A 19512-nucleotide genomic window follows, 5' to 3' on the forward strand; every position below is an offset into this window, starting at 1 on the left:
TTACAATAAGAAACATTCAAAGGGAGTGGCCCATTATTTGTATTCATCGAAAAAAGTTAAACGTAGTATCAAATTTACAGAAAAACTATGTCATTGCACAAAAGCAGCTGACAGGGCAGAAGATAGAATGCCAAGCAGCCACCAGTGACTAAAATAATTTATAAGGAAGAAAAGGTTGGAGTACAAGATAAAGCTGACAGGGGTATTTTACATCAGTTATCAATATGGAAGATAAAAAATACTACCCCAGAAGTAGTTGTGAATCGGGATTTCAAAGGAAGAGAGAAAATCAGTTAAAAATTATGGGCCAGAGGCACTAAGCAAATTGTTGGATCTGTGAACCGATAACTCTCCAGCTCCTGACAAATTTCATACAAAGGAGTTAAAAGAAGTGGTTATTATAAATATTTATGCATTTTAATTTTCCATAATTCTCTAGTTTTTGCAAAGTTTCATTCAACTAAAAGTAGCAAATATAAGATATGTATCTAAAACAGGAGAGAGACGGTGAATATTTATATAGGTTAGTAAATTTACTGATGATACAAAGGTTGGGGTGTTGTGGACAGTGTGGAAGGCTGTCAGAGGTTACAGTAGGACATTGATAGGATGCAAAACTGAGCTGAGAAGTGGCAGATGGAGTTCAACCCAGATAAGTGTGAGATGGTTTATTTTGGCAGGTCAAACATGATGGCTGAATATAGTGTTAATGGTAAGACTCTTGGCAGTGAGGAGGATCAGAGGGATCTTGGGGTCTGAGTACATAGGACACTCAAAGATGTTACGCAGGTTGACTCTGAGGTTAAGAAGGCATACGGTGCATTGACCTTCATCAATCATGGGATTGAGTTTAGCAGCCAAGAGGTAATGTTGCAGCTATATGGGACCCTGGTCAGACCCCACTTGGAGTACTGTGCTCAGTTCTGGTTGCCTCACTGCAGGAAGGATGTGGAAACCACAGAAAGGGTGCAGAGGAGATTTATAAGGATGTTGCCTGGATTGGGGAGCATGCCTTATGAGAATAGGTTGAGTGAACTCGGCCTTTTCTCCTTGGAGTGACGGAGGATGAGAGGTGATCTCATAGAGGTGAATAAGATGATGAGAGGCATTGATCATGTGGATAGTTGGAGGCTTTTTCCCCAGGGCTGAAATGGCTAACACGAGAGGGCACAGTTTTAAGGTGCTTGGAAGTAGGTACAGAGGAGATGTCAGGGGTAAGTTTTTTTATGCATGGAGTGGTGAGTGCGTGGAATGGGCTGCCGGTGATGACGGTGGAGGTGGAAACAATAGGGTCTTTTAAGAGACTCCTGGACAGGTACATAGAGCTTAGAAAAATAGAGGGGTATGGGTAACCCTATGTAATTTCTATAGCAAGGACATGTTTGGCACAGCTTTGTGGGCCGAAGGGCCTGTTTTGTGCTGTAGGCTTTCTATGTTTCTGTGTGTGTGTGAATGTTAGGCTAACTGGTCACCACACATACAGTTAGATTGTAGGAGAATCAAAGTGGAATTGATGAGCATAATTTACAGAATAATAGTGTAGTGGTTAGCACAATTCTTTACTGTACAGGTGACCTGGGTTCATTGGCTTCATGGAAGAGGTTAGAGAGTGGTAGTAAATGGTTGCCTCTCTGACTGGAGGCCTGTAACTAGTGGAGTGCCACAGGGATTGGTGCTGGGTCTTTTGTTGTTGACGATCAAGTCATAGAACACTAAAGCACAAAAACAGGGCTGAGCTCATCTAGACCGTGCCAAGCTGTTAATTTGCCTAGTAACATCAACTTGCATCCACCGCTTCAACTGGCAACACGTTCCATATGCTCACCACCCTCTGAGTGAAGAAGTTCCTCCTCATTCCCCTTAATTATTTCACCTTTCATCCTCTAGTTTTAGTCTCACCCATCCTTTGTGGAAAAAGCCTGCTTGCATTTATTCTATCTATACTTCTCATAATTTTGTATACTCTATCAAATTTCCATTCATTCTTTTACATTCCAGGGCAGTATTTTCCAACCCTTTTTAGCCCAATGCCCTCCTAAAGCACTTACATATTTGCCAACACCCCCTTAAGCTCCTTCATACTTGCCAACACCCCTCTTAGGTACAATATGCTTTCTGGCACCCCCACGGTGTAAAAACATTTCTACCATATGATAACATGAGAAAAATTTGTAGTTGTCTTTAAAACTAGTTTACATAGTACCTGTGTGCTGTACAACTGCTTTGATATCAATGTGATCCCTGAGCTTGATGGCTTTTTGCAAGAGTTGAAATAGCTGGTTCAGGTTGTGACAGCACGCCTGTTTTTGTGCTTTAGTGTTCTATGAAACTTCAGATGATAGTATAGCCACATACTACAAAAGCTGACATTTTTGGAAAGCAGTTTTACTTCATAATTCTGAATTTTGATCATTTCTATTTGCAAGCTGTCTTCCTGTTTGAATCCTGTTCTTCCGCCTTGCAAAGAAATGGGTTAATTACCCAGTCCGGAATTTCCAGGTCGTTCAAATTCTTGAATTGATGATAAAGAGTTTGAATGCTTTATCACACTGAAGTATAAAACGTGCCAAGCTGTTAATTTGCCTAGTAACATCAACTTGCATCCATCGCTTCAACTGGCAACACGTCCCCACGCGTAAGAATGTCCAAGCAGTTTCTGTTTTTGTGAGTATGTGTTTCAACTTAATCCAGGCAAAAAATTGCAGTGTCTATTTTTATCAGAAAATTGGAAATATATAAGCAAAACATTGGGAGAAGAATGTTATCACAGTTTTTATGCATGGCACTCTCTTTCACAGATGGTGATTTGCAAGAGTACTGCTTACACCTGCAGTCACTGAAGAAGGATTTTCAGAATCAATTCATTAATTAATTCATTATTTTGGCATAACTGGTGAAATATTCTGCTATTTAATGGACCTTGTTTCCCAAGCTCTTGTTGACTTTAAGCAAAAATTCAACCACTGCATCAAAAAAATCAAAGCATGTTTTAAGCAGCAGTCTTTTGACAGCCAACATACTTCAGTGTGATAAAGCAAGCATTCAAACTCTTCATCATTATTTTGGCATAACTGGTGACATATTCTGCTATTTAATGGACAAGCTTTATTTTTGTTGACAGCAAATGTTACAAGAAATAAACATTTCCATTTTTGATGAACTATACATATGCCGTTAGCAATACCTCATTGTCCCGCATAGTTGACTCATTCAGTTCTACCTGAAATTCTGTTTTTTGTAGCTCTGTGAATAGTTGATGCTCAATATCTTAAATCATTTTGTCAATATGAGCTACAGAGTTATTACTCAGCGGAATTGATTTTAAAATACTGGTATCCATTTTGAGAACAGTGGTGAGCACTTTTGATACAGCAGGCATTATTAATCTTTCACCAATTGTATGAGATCTTCCACACTTTGCTATCACTTTGGAAATGTTATAAGAAGCAATGAGACCACTATCAAGGTAATTTTTAGCTTTCTGGACAAAATACTTGAGTGTGTAATGCCTTTCAAATGCTTCTTTCATCTTCAGAGTTCCAGGATCTCTTGGCTCTGGAGAGGGGTGGACCGAAGGTCGGTGTCTCTGCAGAAATCCGATGTGTCGTGGGAGACGGACGATTGAAAGGAGCGAGCTGGCTGTTGGCTGCAGTTCTTTGGGCACACAGATCAGGCAAGGTGACGCAACAGACTTAACATCGTAATCGGCGAGTTGTTTGTTATGTCTCCCCTCTTGATGTGAAATGGAGACATCTCTTTCTCCCTTATTAGGGACAGAGAGAGCCTGTGGTATGTCGAATACTGGGTGAAAGAGTAGTCTTTGGGGTGCTGCAAGTCTGTGTCTGTATTAATGCTTTGCTGCACATTTGAGTGCTCAGTGGTGGTGCTGTTGCTTTTTTTACTGATGGGAGGGGGGAATCGTTGCTTGCCACTGCTTATGTGTGGGAAGGGAGAGCTGGGGGGGGGGCTTTGGGGTTCGAACATTTAACTCATTCATTCTTTGGGGGCACTCCTCTGTTTGTGTGGGTGGTTGCAAAGAAAAAGTATTTCAGGATGTATATTGTATACATTTCTCTGACACTAAATGTACCTTTGAAACCTTTGAATTAAAAAAATGATCACAAACTGGGAATGCCTATTGGATGTTGATGATGGCTGCGAGTTGACAGGGTCGGTAAGGTGTCATGCCTCAAGTTAGGATGCCGCTTACTGCTCCCCTCCCAAGAATCTTGAATGCCCCACGACAACTTCCATTTTCCCTACCACCTCCTTAGGATGTGTAATCATACCTTGCGGGGTGGTACTGCCCTTGTTAGGAATTACTGTTCTAGGAAATAAAGTCCTAACCTATTCAACCTTTGCCTAAAACTCAGGTCCTCAAATCCTGGCAATATCTTTGTAAATCTTCTCTGCATTTTTTAAATCTTATTGACATCTTTTCTGTAGGTAGGTGACCAAAACTGCACACAATACTCCAAATTAAGCCTCATCAAAGTCAAATACAACTTCAATATATCATCCCAGCTCTTGTGCTCAATACTTTGATTTATGAAGACCGATGTGCCAAAAGGTTTCTTTATGACCCTTTCAACCTGTGACCCCACTTTCAAGGAATTATAGGTCTCTCTTTCTGGCTGCACTCCTCAGTATCCTACTGCTCATAGTGTAAGTCCTACCCAGGTTTGTCCTCCCAAAGTACAACACGTCACACTTGTCTGCATTAAATTCCATTTGCAATTTTTCAGCCTATTTTTCCAGCTTGTCCAGATCCCATTGCAAGCTCTGATATTCTTCCTCACTGTCCACCACAGCCCCCAATCTTGGTGTCGTCCCATAAATTTGCTGATCCAGTTAACAACATTATCATCCAGATCACTGATATAAGTGACAAATAATAATGGACCCAGCATCGATCCTTATGGCACACCACTAGTCAGATGCCTCCATTCAGAGAGGCAACCATTTACTACCACTCTCTGACTTCTTCCATGAAGGTAATGAACCCAGGTAAACTGTACAGTAAAGAGTTGTGCTAACCACTACACTACCGTGCCACCTCACACATTATTCTGTAAATTATGCTCATCAATTCCACTTTGATTCTCCTACAATCTAACCATGAGTGCATCCATCTACTACCATTCACTGGCTCTTCTGCAAAGCCAGCCCCTAATCCAATTTCCTACTCCCATCTTGAATGTCAAGCAGCTGAATCTACTTTATCAGCCTTCCATGCAGGACATTGTCAAAGGCCTTGCCAAGGTCCATGTAGACTACCATCCACTGTCTTGCCTTCATCAACTTTACTGGTAACTTCCTCAAAAATCTCTATAAGATTGGTTGGACATGACATATCATACACAAAGACATGTTTGACTACCTCTAATCAGTCCCTGTCTATCCTAAACTATCTTCCATCCGTTAAACTATCTTCCAATAACTTACCCACTACTGATGTCAGGCTCAGTAGCATATAACATTTTGGCTTATTCTTAGACCCTTTCTTAAACAACAGACCAACATTAGCGATCCTTCAATCCTTTGGCACCTCCACCCTGGCAATGGATGTTCTAAATATCTCTGCTAGGGGCCCTGCAATCTTTGCACTAGCCTCCCACAGGATTTGAGGGAATACCTCGTCAGGCCCTGGGATTTGTACACCCTAATTTGCCTCAAGATAGCAAACATCTCCTCCTCTGTAATCTGTATACAGTCCATGACCTCACTGCTGCTTTGCCTCACTTCTTTAGACTTAGAGTCTGTCTGCCAAGTAAATACAATTGCAAGAAATCCATTTAAGATCTCCCCTGTCTCTTTCAGCTCAATGCTTTGATGACCACTCTGATCTTCCAGAGGATCAATTTTGTCCCTTGCTATACTTTTGTTCTTAATACTATATATTAGTAGAAGCCCTTGTGATTCTCCTTCATCTTGTCTGCTACAGCAACCTCATGCCTTCTTTTAGCCCTCCTCATTTCCTTCTTACATGTTCTCTTGCATTTTATTCTCCTCAAGTACCTCATTTGCTTTTTCCTGCCTATTCCTATTATGCACCTCCTTTGTATTCTCAAGCAGTGCCTCAATATCTTACAAAGTAAATTTATTATAGAAGTACATATATATTATATACAACCCTGAGATTTTCTTCCAATAACTGTAATAGAATAAATGAAAGGATGCACTGAGCGTGCAGCCCATGTGGAAAAGACAATAAACTGCAAATTCTAAATGAAAGATATAATAATATTAAAATAATAATAACAAATAAATAAGCAATAAATGTCAATAAGGTGAGATGAAGAGTCCTTCAAAGAGTCCATAGTTTGTGGGAACATTTCAGTGATGGAGTGAGTGAAATTGAGTGAAATCATTCCCTTTGGTCCAAGAGCTGAATGGTTGAGGGGGTAATAACTGTTTCTAAACCTAGTGGTGTTAGCCCTATGGCTCCTGTGCCACTTTCCCGATGGCAGCTGTGAGAAAACAACATATCCTGGGTGGTAGGGGTCCCTGATAACGGATGGTGCTTTCCTACGGATAACCATCCGTACTCCCAAGTCCCTTATACCTGATAACGGATGGCGCTCCGTACAGATGTGCTTAATGATGTAGAAGGCTTTACCCGTGATGGACTAGTCCATCCATGCCAGCCAGCTTGATCATCCATCTAGTCCCAATTTCTAACATGCCGAAGAGAGATAACATGGATGTGATGGGAGGCGAAGACCTCGATACTATAGCTATCACTAAAGAGGTAGTGCTGAGCAAACTTGTGGGCCTGAAGATAGACAAGTCACCTGGTCCTGATGAAATGCATCCCAGGGCACTGGAACAAATGGCAGAGGTTATAGCTGAGGCTTTGATGATAATTTACCAAAATTCTCTGGACTCTGGGCAGGTCCCGGCAGATTGGAAGAAGATGAATGTCACGCCACTGTTCAGAAAAAGATGTAGACAAAAGGAAGGTAATTATAGGCCAGTTAGTTTAACATCTGTAGTTGGGAAAATGCTTGAAGCTATCATTAAAAAGGAAATAGTGAGGCATCTGGAAAGAAATGACTCCATCAGGCAGATGCAGCATGGATTCAGCAAAGGCAGGTCCTGCTTGACAAACTTACTGGAATTCTTTGAGGATATAACGAGTGCAGTGGATAGAGGGGTTCAGATGGATGTTATTTACTTGGATTTCCAGAAGGCTTTCAATAAGTTGCCACATAAAATACCTATCCATAAGGTAAGGATGCATAGAATTGGGGTGATGTATTAGCATGGACAGAAAATTAGTTAACCAATAGAAAGCAAAGCTTTGTTACAATTCTTACAAAAATATTTAAGTAATTTTCCTTGCATATTAGAGGCCGACCTGTTAGATACTATTATGAGTATGAACCCTTTGATGAAGGGTTCCATTGGAAGAATCTATAATTTATTATTACAATGGGATAAGCGCCCTTTCTTTAAGATTAAACCAGATTGGGAAAAGGAACTTAATTTGACTTTTATAGCGGAGGACTGGATGCGGATCTTGAAGTTGGTTAACTCTTCTTCGATTTGTGCTAGCCGTTCATTGACTCAATTTAAAATTGTACATCGTTATTATTTGACAAAGGAGAGATTGTCTAAAATCTTTCCTAATATTGATAGTTATTGTGATAGATGTAAAACTGAGACAGCTACACTGACACATGTTTTGGTCTTGTTCTATATTGGAACAGTTTTGGAAGTCAGTTTTTTCTACAATTTCTAAAGCACTTAAAATTAATTTACAACCTAACAAATTAACCTCAAAATATTTGTGGTATTTCTTTGTCTGACCAACATGCTATTGCATTTGTTACATTGATAGCTAGGATGGCCATTCTGTTGAAGTGGAAGGATACGTCGGCTCCCACTCTGTCACAATGGTTCTCTCAAGTGATGTTATGTCTTAGTTTGGAGAAAACTAGAAGTCAAACCTTTGAACCTATGTTTGATTTTGAGAAAAGATGGGGTTCATTTGCTCATTATTACCATTTGAGTTAATTGATAGATTTTCTCCATGATCTAATTGTAAGTTTTGGTTTTTTTTTGCTGGCGGTTTGATGTTTATCTTTAGAAGCTTTTTGTATGATGCATGGCTCCAGGGTTGAGCACCTAATGGGTCTTTTCTTTTCCTCACTTTTTTTCTTGCTTTAGTAGGGTTTTTTTTCTTTTCTTCTCTTTTTTTTGTGTCACCATATTTTTCAATCCTTAATATTGTTTCTTTTTTTCTCTTTTGAGACATTGTAAGTGTTACTTACTTCGTTGTACTCTTGTATTTTGGATAATAATAATAATAATAAAAAGATTTGGAAAGAAAGAAAGCAAAGCTTTGGAATACATGGGTGTTTCTCTGGTTGGCAGTCAGTGGTGAGCGGTGTGTCACAGGGGTCAGTGCTGGGCCCACAGCTGTTCACAATAAACATTAACTTTCTGGAAAAGGGGACTGAGTGTAGTGTATCTAAATTCTGATGACACTAAATTGAGTGGAAAAGCAAATTGTGCATAGGTTATGGAGAGTCTGTAGAGAGACATAGATAGGTTAAGTGAGTGGGCAAGGGTCTGGCAGATGGAGTACAATGTTGGTAAATGTGAGGTCATCCACTTTGGAAGGAAAAATGGAAGAGTAGATTATTATTTAAATGGTAAAAGATTGCAGCATGCTGCTGTGCAGAGGGACTTGGGAGTGCTTGTGCATGAATCGCAAAACGTTGGTTTACAGGTGCAGCCGGCTATCAAGAAGGCAAATGGAATGTTGGCCATTGCTAGAGGAACTGAATTTAAGAGCAGGGAGGTTATGCTGCAACTGTACAGGGTACTAGTGAGGCTGCATCTGGAGTACCATGTGCAGTTCTGGTCTCTTTACATGAGGAATGCTATACTGGCTTTGGAGGCGGTGCAGAGGAGGTTCAGCAGGTTGATTCCAGAGATGAGGGAGTTAGACTGAGGAGAGATTGAGTCGCCTGGGATTGTACTTGCTGGAATTCAGAAGGATGAGAGGAGATCTTATAGAAATGTATAAGATTATGAAAGGGATAGATAAGATAGAGGCAGGAAAGTTGTTTCCACTGTAGGTGAGACTAGAACTAGGGGACATAGCCTCAAGATTCAGAGTAAATTTAGGACAGAGAACCGAAGAGTGGTGAATTTAGGACTGCTCTTCCCAACGAGTGGTGAATTTGTGGAATTCTCTGCCCAATGAAGCAGTGGAGGCTACCTCAGTGAATATACTTAAGACAAGGTTGGATAAATTTTTGCATAGTAGGGGAATTAAAGGATATGAGGAAAAGGCAGGTAGGTGGAGAGGAGTCCATGGCCAGATCAGCCATGATCTTATTGAATGACGGAGCAGGCTTGATGGGCCAGATGGCCTACTCCTGTTCCTATTTCTTATGTTCTTATGTCTATTGTAAGGCACTCAGATCAGATTCACAGTGGAACAAGATCTGGAGGGGAAGAGGACATGTCAGGTTTGAAACTTAATGCTGGAGAACAATATACAGTATTTAAATAGTCCTTAATTTTATTTTCCCTCCCAGTTCATTCATGATCTTTTTAATGTCATGAACCAAAATATGCATGATTGCTGATAATATTCTGACATTTCAAAACTTGATTTAAGCAGGATACAAATTGGACTCTTCATCTATAAAATTATTATCACATCAGATGGATTAAACTCAGCTAACTGAATTAGAGGGGTCTGTTTCTTTTGTGATTTAGAGTAATTGAGCAATACAGCAGGGATACAGCTCCTTAGCTCAACCTAAGATCAAAGTAAATTTATTATCAAAGTACATATGTGTCCCTCCAAGAGGACCACTATCTTGTCATAAGAGTTTTGAGGATTGCATGCCTCAATGACCTGGAGAGCTCTGTTGGCTGGAGTCAGGACTCTTGGTAGGGTCACCCATGCCAAACAGGTCAAAGGGTAGAGGCCAGACTAAGAGTGGTCCACCTGTGCTCCAGGTTCAGGGGTTCAACTTAGTCTTAACAACCTTAACTGGTCAAAAAATTATATTGTATATGGAAAGAGCAATGAATAATCCTATATCTGTGTGAGATGGTATTCCTGAGTCTCCATCCGGGATTTGCATGACTGACAATAGTGAAAACCTAGAGGAAGTACTGGCATGATGAAGGAAGCCCTGAACACCACCAGGACCAAGAACAAAATTGGTTTTTGGAATGTACGAACCATGTACAACACTGGCAAGCTAGCACAAATAACTGCAGAAGTGTGTCGTTACAACCTACGTATACTGTACTAGGCATCAGTGAAAGCAGATAAACAGGGGCTGGCAGCAAATGGTGAAACAATTTTATGCTCAAGAGTGGAAGATAGTTAGCATCAAATCAATGAGCAACATATGGGGATCAACCAAGTATAGTGTCCAAGAGGGATCTCCAAGCGCACCCTACTTCTTCAGTACCATCAAGAGGACATGGCCACAATCATGATGAGGAAACGATGGAGATGGATTGGGCACATGATGAGAAGGGAGGCCAACTCCATCATCAAGAACGCACTTCATTGGACCCCTGAAGGGTGGAGGAAATGCGGGAGACCAAAGACAACTTGGCGTCATACCGTAAAGGCAGAAATGAAGTCCCTGAACCACACCTGGGGCATAATAGAGTTGGTGGCCATGGACAGTAGAGATGAAGGACCTGCATTGCTGCCCTAAATGCCAGCAGCAGAACAGGCAGTATCTAACATGTATGTCACTATATACAACCCTGAAATTCATTTTCTTGTGGGGATACTCAATAAATCTAATAACCATAATAGAAATGAAAGGCTGTACCCAACAGGGCAGACAACCAGTGTCCAAATGACAACAAACTGTGCAAATACAAAAGAAAGAAATAATAATAAATAAATAAGCAATAAATATTGAGAACATGAGATGAAGAGTCTTTGAAAGTGAGTCCATATGTTCTGGGAACAGTTCAGCGATGGGGCAAGTGAAATTGAGTGAAGTTATCCCCTCTGATTCAAGAGCTTGATGGTTGAGGGGTAATAACTGTTCCTGAACCTGGTGTACGAGTCCTGAGGCTCTTGTACCTTCTTCCAGATGGCAGCAGCAAGAAGGGAACAAGACCTAGGTGGTCAGGGTCCCTGATGATGGATGCTGTTTCCCTGTGGCAATGCACCATGTTGAAGGCTTTACCGTGATGTTCCTGTTTCTGGCACCATGTGACACGAGTAGCTATCCTGAGATCACAACCCTGGAGGTAATGTTTTTAAACTCAACACTGAACTTCCTGAATTCACTTTGCAAGACCTTGTCCCTCTTCCTATAAATGTCATTGGTACCGATGTGGAACACAAGCTCTGGTTGATCACCCTCCCACTTTAGAATGCTATAGAATCGATCCAAGATGTCCTTCTCCCCTCTTCCCCCTCTCCCCATGCTATCCAACTTCTCCTTGGAAACTGTGAAATGCACAATGTCCTGACTGCTCCCGCTACACAATCCAACATCTCTTCAGGAACTGCGGAGCACAGAACATCTTCTAAGAAAAAAAAACACCAGTTTGGTTTCCTACTTCAATGCCATTTTGCTTATTTTGGGACTTCAACAGCAAGAATAGATTTGGGGGTCATCTATCTGATCGTCATTTATATCAATGAAATGGATGATAATGTGGTAAACAGGATCAGCAAATCTGGGGATGACACTAAGGTGGGGGATGTAGTGGACAGTGAGAAAGGCTATCAAAGCTGGAAAAGTGGGTTGAGAAACATCAGATGGAATTTAATGCATACAAGTATGAGGTGTTGTACTTTGGGAGGACAAACCAGGAACAGACTTGCACAGTGAATGATAGAGCCCTTAGGAGTGTGTAAGAATACAGGAATCAGGGAATACAGACTTATAACTCCTTGAAAGTGGCATCAGTTAGATAGGATGGTCAAAATAGCTTTTGCATATTGACTTTCATAAATCAGAATACTGAGTTAGAAGTTGAGAAGTTATGTTAAAATTGTATAAGAATTTGGTGAGGCCATATCTGGATTATTTTCTGTAGTTGTGGTCATTGGACTACAGGAAAGTTATCAATAAGATTGAAAGAATACAGTGAAAATTTACAAGGATATTGCCTGGACTTAAGGACCTGAATTATAAGGAAAGGCTGAATAGGGTAGGACTTTTTCCTTATTCCATGGAGTGTATAAGAATGAAGAGATTTGATGGAGGTATGGAAAATTATGAGGGGTATAGCTAGGATAAATACGAGCAGGCCCTTTCCAATGAGGTTGAGTGAGACTGAAACTAGAGATCATTGGTTAATGGTGAAGAGTGATATATTAAAGGAGAACACAAGGGGGAACTTCTTCATTCAAGGACTAGTGCGACTGTAGAACAAGCTGCCTGCAGAAGTGATGGATGTGGGTTTGATTGCAACTTTTAAGAGAAGTTCGGATAAGTACATGGATGGGAGGAGTATGGAGAACTATGGTTCAGATGCAGGTCACTGGGACTAGGCAGAATAACAGTTTGGCATGGACTAGAGGTCCAAGTAGCTCTTTGCTGTAATGTCCTATGACTCTAAGTGGCCAAAGTGATGCTTGGAGCAAGAGTGGGTAGGAGTCACTTTGGGACTTGTGACCGTAAGTCTATCAATTTTAAAGTTGCAATGTTAAGAAATATGACTGGCCCATAATTTAGTGTCCAAAAACAGACAAGGCTAATTTTGATGGAATTTGCAAAGGTTAACTGGAAGAGGCTGTTAGCAAATAAAGGGGAGCCTGACAAATGGGAGGCTTTTATAAAATGTCATAGGAAGAGATCCAGGCCAACATGTTCCTGTTAGGTTGAAGAGCAAAGGACAAGGATGGTAGGATTAGCAAACTCTGCTGACAAGGGATATTAAGGCTATAGTCATGAAAAAGATAGAGGCATATGTCAGGTAGAGGTAGCAAGAGTCATGTGAATCCCTTGAAGATTATAAGGGATCTAGTACATTTAAGAAGGAAATTAGGAAGGTGAAAAGGGGGCATGAGAAGTCCTTAGCAGATACAGTAAAAAAAATCCTAGGATATTCTATATCAAGACCAAACAGGAAACAAAGAAGAGAACAAATCACTTTAAGGATCTGTGTAGTCGATTATTGTGGAATCATGGGAAATGTATGAAGTCAAATGAATATTCTTCATCCATAATTTACTGTGGAGAAGGTAATTGAGAGTTAGGGAATTCAGGGATGCGAAAAGTGATGTTACAAAAGAGAGGAGCTGTTGACTGTATTGAGGCCCAAGGAGGTGGCGAGATCCCCAGGGCCTGACTAAGTGTATCCTAGACATGCAAGGGAAGTAATTGATGGGGAGTGGCAGGGATTTTTGCACTGGAAGACTGGAGTGTGGCTAACTTGCCTTTATTTAAGAAGGGCTGCAAGGACAAACCAGGGGACATCAAAGTCCAAACTTCAAGCAGAATCCAGTTACTACGTTTATTTGCCTGTAACCTGCATCTTATTACCCCTCATATGCCCATCAGCTTTCTTTAATTTTTTTGTTGTACTTATCTACAGTATGGATATTTTTCAGTAGTCAACTAACCTATTCACACATCACAGGGAGTTGAAGGAACCTGGAGAGGTACCAAGACCATCAAAAAGGTTGAGGGCATGTACAATTCAGTATTTAGTTTTCGGAAATGAAGGTGGCAAAAGCATTTTATTTTGCAGGAGTGGTCATAATTCAGTTACATTTGGCAACTACAAAAAAGCACAAAGATAAAATAACAAAAAATTCAAAATTTAAGAGTGAAATTAAAAGGGAGAGTAAGAAAATAAGTACTGGGGATGAGAAAATAGTATGAAATAAATTCAAAGAAAATCCTAACATGTTATCAATATATAAAATGAAAGAGGGTAACATTGCAAAAATAATCACAACCCTTTAGAGACTGAAAAGATAACTAGTTGGGGATTGTGGGTAAGGTTTCCAATTAATACTTTAAGGTTATTTTCAGAAGAAGGGTAAAATGGTGATATTCTGATTAAGGATGTGTTTGAAATATCAATGGAATTAAAATAGCAAGCAAGGAAATATTAAACCATTTGATCTTTGAAAGCAGGAATTCAACATGTCCAAGTACAGTTGCAAGACCAAGTTTGTGAACCCTTTGCAATTACCTGGTGTTCTGCATTAACTACTCTTAAAATGTGGTCTGATCTTCATCTAAGGTACAATAATAGACAAATAATACAACCTGCCTAAATTAATAACACACAAACAACTGTACTTCTTCTCATACTGTGTACACCACTTAAACAATCACAGTCTAAGGTCAAAAAAGTATGTGAACCTCTGGGTAATAAGACCATAAGACAATAAGACTTAGGAGCAGAATTAGGCCATTTGGACCATTGAGTCTACACCATTCAATCAAGGCTGATCCTTTTTTACTACCCCTCTCTGCTTTTCACAGGGATCGTTCCTTCCACGACTGCCTGGTCCACACGTCCCTCCCCATAGATCTCCCACCTGGTACTTATCCCTGCAAGCATAATTGCTACACCTGTCCCGACACTTCCTCTCTTACCACCATTCAGGACCGCAAACAGTCCTTCTAGGTGAGGCAACACTTCACTTGCGAGTCTGTTGGGGTCATCTATTGCATCCGGTGCTCCGGGTGTGGCCTCCTCTACATTGGCGAGTCCTGACGCAGATTGGGGGACCGCTTTGTCGAGCACCTCCGCTCCGTCTGCCACAAGAGACAGGATCTCCCTATTGCCACCCACTTCAACTCTGCTTCACATTCCCATTCGGATATGTCCATACATGGCCGCCTCTACTGCCATGATGAGGGCAAACAGGAGCAACACCTCATATACTGTCTGGGTAGTCTCCAGCCCCTTGGTATTCTCCAACTTCTGGTAATTACTTCCTGCTCCCTTCCCCCATCCCAGTTTCACTCTGCCTCCTCCTCCAGCTGCCAATCACCTCCCTCATGGTTCCGCCTCCTTCTACTACCCATAGTGCTTCCCCCTTAAATTCCTTCTTCACCTTTCCTGCCTATTCCCTCCCTGCTTCCCCTCACCCACCCCTTGATCTTTCCCTTTACTGGTTTTTCATCTGGCACCTACCAGCCTTCTCCAACCTTCTTTATAGGGCCCCTGCCCCCTCCCTCTTCAGTCGTGACGAAGGGTCTCGGCCTGAAACATTGACTGCTCATTTCCACAGATGCTGCCCGACCTGCTGAGTTCCTCCAGCGTGTTGTATGTGATCCTTTTTTCTCCTCCTCCACCCCATTCCCTGGCCTTCTCCCGTAACCTTTGATGCCATGTCCAATCAAGAACCTATCAATCTCTGTCTTAAACACAACCAACGACCTGGCCTCCACAGCTGCAAGTGGTAATAAATTCCACAAATACACTCTGCTCTGGCTAAAGAAAGTTGTTTGCATCTCTGCTTTAAATGGATGCCCCTCTATCCTGAGACTGCCTTCTTGTCGTAGACTCCCTGACCATGGGAAGCATCCTTTCCACATCTACACTGACTAAGCCTTTCAACATTTGAACTATTTCAATGAGATCCCTCCCCCATCCTTCTAAATTCCAATGAATACAGACCCAGAGCCATCAAACATTCCTCGTATGATAACTGTTTCATTCCGAGATTCATCCATGTGAACCTCCTCTGAACCCTCTCCAATGCCAGCACATCTGTTCTTAGATGAGCAGCCCAAAACTCAAGGTGAGGCCTCACCAGTGCCTTATAAATCTTGTTCTTGTATTCTAGACCTCTTGAAATGAATGCTAACATTGCATTTGCCTTCCTCATCACTGACTCTACCTGCAAGTTAACCTTTAGGGTGCTCTGCACAAGGGCTCACAAGTCCCTCTGCATCTCAAATTTTTGGATTTTCGCCCCATTTGGACAACAGTTTGCACATTTGTTTCTACCACCAAAATGCCTGACCATGTATTTTCCAACATTATGTTTCATTTTCCACTTTCTTGCCTATCCTCCTAACCTGTCTAAGTCCTTCTGCACCTTACCTGTTTCCTCAACACTACCTGCCCCTCCACCAATCTTTGTATCATTGGCAACAAAGCCATCTATTCCATCATCTAAATCATTGATATAAAGCAAAAATAGAAGTGGTCCAAACACCGACCCCTGTGCAACACCACTAGTCATGAGAGCAAAGTCAGGCCATTCAACCCATCAAGTCTGCTCCGCCATTCCATCATGGCTGATCTCGGATCCCACTCAACCCCAATTACCTGCCTTCTCACCATATCCTTTCATGACCTGACTGATCAGGGAATGATCAACTTCTGCCTCAAATATAGGCACAGACTTGACCTCTACCACAATCTGTGGCAAAGCATTCCACAGATTTACTACTCTGGTTAAAAAAAATTCCTCCTTACCTCTCCTAAATGGTCGCCCCTCAATTTTGCGGTTGCACCCTCTTGTTCTGGATAACCACACAATTCTTGCCGAAGGGTCTTGGCTCGAAACGTTGACTACCTTCCATAGATGCTGCCTGGCCCACTGTGTTCCTCCAGAAGCTTGTGCTTATTGCTTGGATTTCAGCATCTGCTGATTTTCTCTTGTCTATCAGTAACCTGACTTTTAAAGGTGTGTTTTTTTTAAGAGGCTGGGCAACTCTACAACCCAATCTCCAATCTCATCTCATTGATTGGAACTTTTGGAGGAGGTATGAACTGTACCTGAACCCAAAGGGAACCAATACGCTCGAGGGCGAGTTTGTTATTGCTGTTGGGGAAGGTTTAAACTAATTTGGCAGGAGGGAGTGGGAACCAGAATGAAGTGACTCAAGATGAGATGGATGGTAAAAAAATTAAAGATGGCATGCAGTCGGACTGTCAGGAACGGCAGGTAGATAAATGATGGGGCAAAAATGTAGCCAGCAGGGTGAGTATCAGTGCATTATGGATGCAAAATCAAAAAGGGTAGCAAATACATCACTCAATGTATTATATCTCAATGCATGGAGTATAAAAAATGAGGTGGATGATCTTGTTGCACTATTACAGATTGTCAGGTATGATGTTGTGGCCATCACTGAGTCATGGTTGAAGGATGGTTGTAGTTGAGAGCTGAACGTTCAAGGTACATGTTGTATTGGAGGGATAGGAAGGTAGACAGAGGGGGTGATGTGGTTCTGCTGGTAAATAATGGCTCAAATCATTAGAAAAATGTGACATAGGAGTGTGGGTTGAGTTAAGAAACTGCAAGGGTAAAACGATCCTGATGGCAGCTATATACAGGCCTCCCAACAGTAGATGGGGTGTGGACCATAAATTACAACAGGAAATAAAAAATGGTGTGTCAAAAGGGCAATGTTATGATAATCATGGGGCATTTTAAAATGCAGATTGATTGGGAAAAATCAGGTTGGTAATGGATCTTAAGAGAGTAGAGTTTGTTGAATGGTAGCTTTTTAGAGCAGTTTGTCATTGAGCCTACTAGGGACCTTTGACAAAGCTATACTGGATTGGGTGTTACGTAATGAACTGGAGGTGATTAGGGAGCTTAAGGTAAAAGAGCCCTTAGAAGCCAGTGATCACAATATTATTGAGTTCAATTTGAAATTTGATAGGGCAAAAGTAAAGTCTGACATAGCAGTGTATGAAAGCAAGCTAGCAAACAATATCAAAGTGGGTAATAAAGGGTTTTTCAAGTATGTAAAAAAATAAGAGATGAGAGTGGATATAGGACCACTAGAAATGAGGTTGGATAAATAATAACAGGGGACAAGTAGAAGGCAAATATACTAAATGAGTATCTTGCAGCAGCCTTCACTGTGGAAGACACTAGTAGTGTGCCAGACGTAGTGTATGAAAGAAGAGAAATGAGTGCAATTACTATTAGAAGGGAGAAGGTGCTCAAAAAGCTAAAAGACCTAAGTGTACATAAGTCACTTGGACCAGATGAACTGCACCCTAGGGTTCTGAAAGAAGTAGCATTAGAGATTGTGGAGGCATTAGCAAAGATCTTTCAAAAAACATTGGACTCTGGCATGGTGCCAGAGGACTGGGAAATTGCAAATGTTACTCCACTCTTTAAGAAAGGAGGAAGACAGCAGGAAGGAAATTATAGACCAGTTATCCTGACCTCAGTGGTTGGGAAAATGTTAGAGTCAAGGTGATGGGAGTACTTGGTGACACAGGACAAGATAGTACAAAGTCAGCATTGTTTCCTTCAGAGAACATCCTGCCTGATGAATCTGTTGGAATTCTTAGAGGAGATTACAAGTAGGATAAATAAAGGGGATGCCGTGGATGTTGCATAGTTGGACTTTCAGAAGGCCTTTGACAAAGTGCTACAATGAGGCTGCTTACCAAGTTAAGAGTCCATATTACTAATGTTAATTAACATGATATTAGTAAAGTTATTAACGTGGTCAGAGCATTGGCTGATTGGTAGGAGGCAGCAAATAGGAATAAAAGGGTACTTTTGATGAAGGGTTTTGGCCCGAAATGTTGTCACTACCTCCTCCCATAGATGCTGTCTGGTCTGCTGAGTTCTGCCAGCATTTTGTGTTTTGTAAAAGGATCCTTTTCTGGTTGGCTGCCAGTGACTAGTGATGTTCCGCTAGTATTAGTATTTTTGCTGTATATCAGTGAATTAGATGGAATAGATGGCTTTGTTGACAAGTTTGCAGATGATACAAAGATTGGTGGAGGGGCAGGTAGTGTTGAGGTAATGGGTAGGTTGCAGAACTTAAGACAGGTTAGGAGAATGGGCAAGAAAGTGGCAAATGTAACATAATGTTGGAAAATACACGGTCAGGCATTTTGGTAGTAGAAATAAATGTGCAGACTATTTTCTAAATGGGTAGAAAATCCAGGAATCTGAGATGCAGGGAGACTTGGGAGACCTTTCAAGAGCATCCGAAAGTTAACTTGCAGGTTGAGTCAGTGGTGAGGAAGGCAAATGCCATGTTAGCATTCATTTCAAGAGGTCTAGAATACAAGAGCAAGGATATGATGCTGAGGCTTTATAAGGCACTGGTGAGGCCTCACCTTGAGTGTTGGGAACAGTTTGGGGCCCTTCGTCTTAGAAAAGATGTGCTGGCATTGAAGATGGTCCAGGAGGTTCACAAGGATGATTCCAGAAATGAAAGGATTATCATATGAGGAATGTTGGATGGCTCTGGGGGGGGGGGGGGGGGGGGGGGGATCTCATTGAAACCTTTTGAATGTTGAAAGGCCTAGAAGAGTATATGTAGAAAGGATGTTTCTCATTTTAGGAGAGTCTAGGACAAGAGGGCACAGCCTCAGGATGGAGGGGTGTTCTTCCAAAACAGATGCGGAGAAATTTCTTTAGCCAAAGGGTGGTGAATTTGTTGCTACATTCAGTGGTGGAGACCAGGTTGCTGGGTGTATTTAAGGCAGAGATTGATAGGTTCTTGATTGGACATGGCATCAAAGGTTACAGGGAGAAGGCCGGGAACTGGGGTTGAGGAGAAAAAAAGTATCAGCCATGATTGAATGACAGAGCAAACT

Source organism: Hemitrygon akajei, chromosome 4 (genome assembly GCF_048418815.1).
Source record: "Hemitrygon akajei chromosome 4, sHemAka1.3, whole genome shotgun sequence".
Lineage (NCBI taxonomy): Eukaryota > Metazoa > Chordata > Chondrichthyes > Myliobatiformes > Dasyatidae > Hemitrygon > Hemitrygon akajei.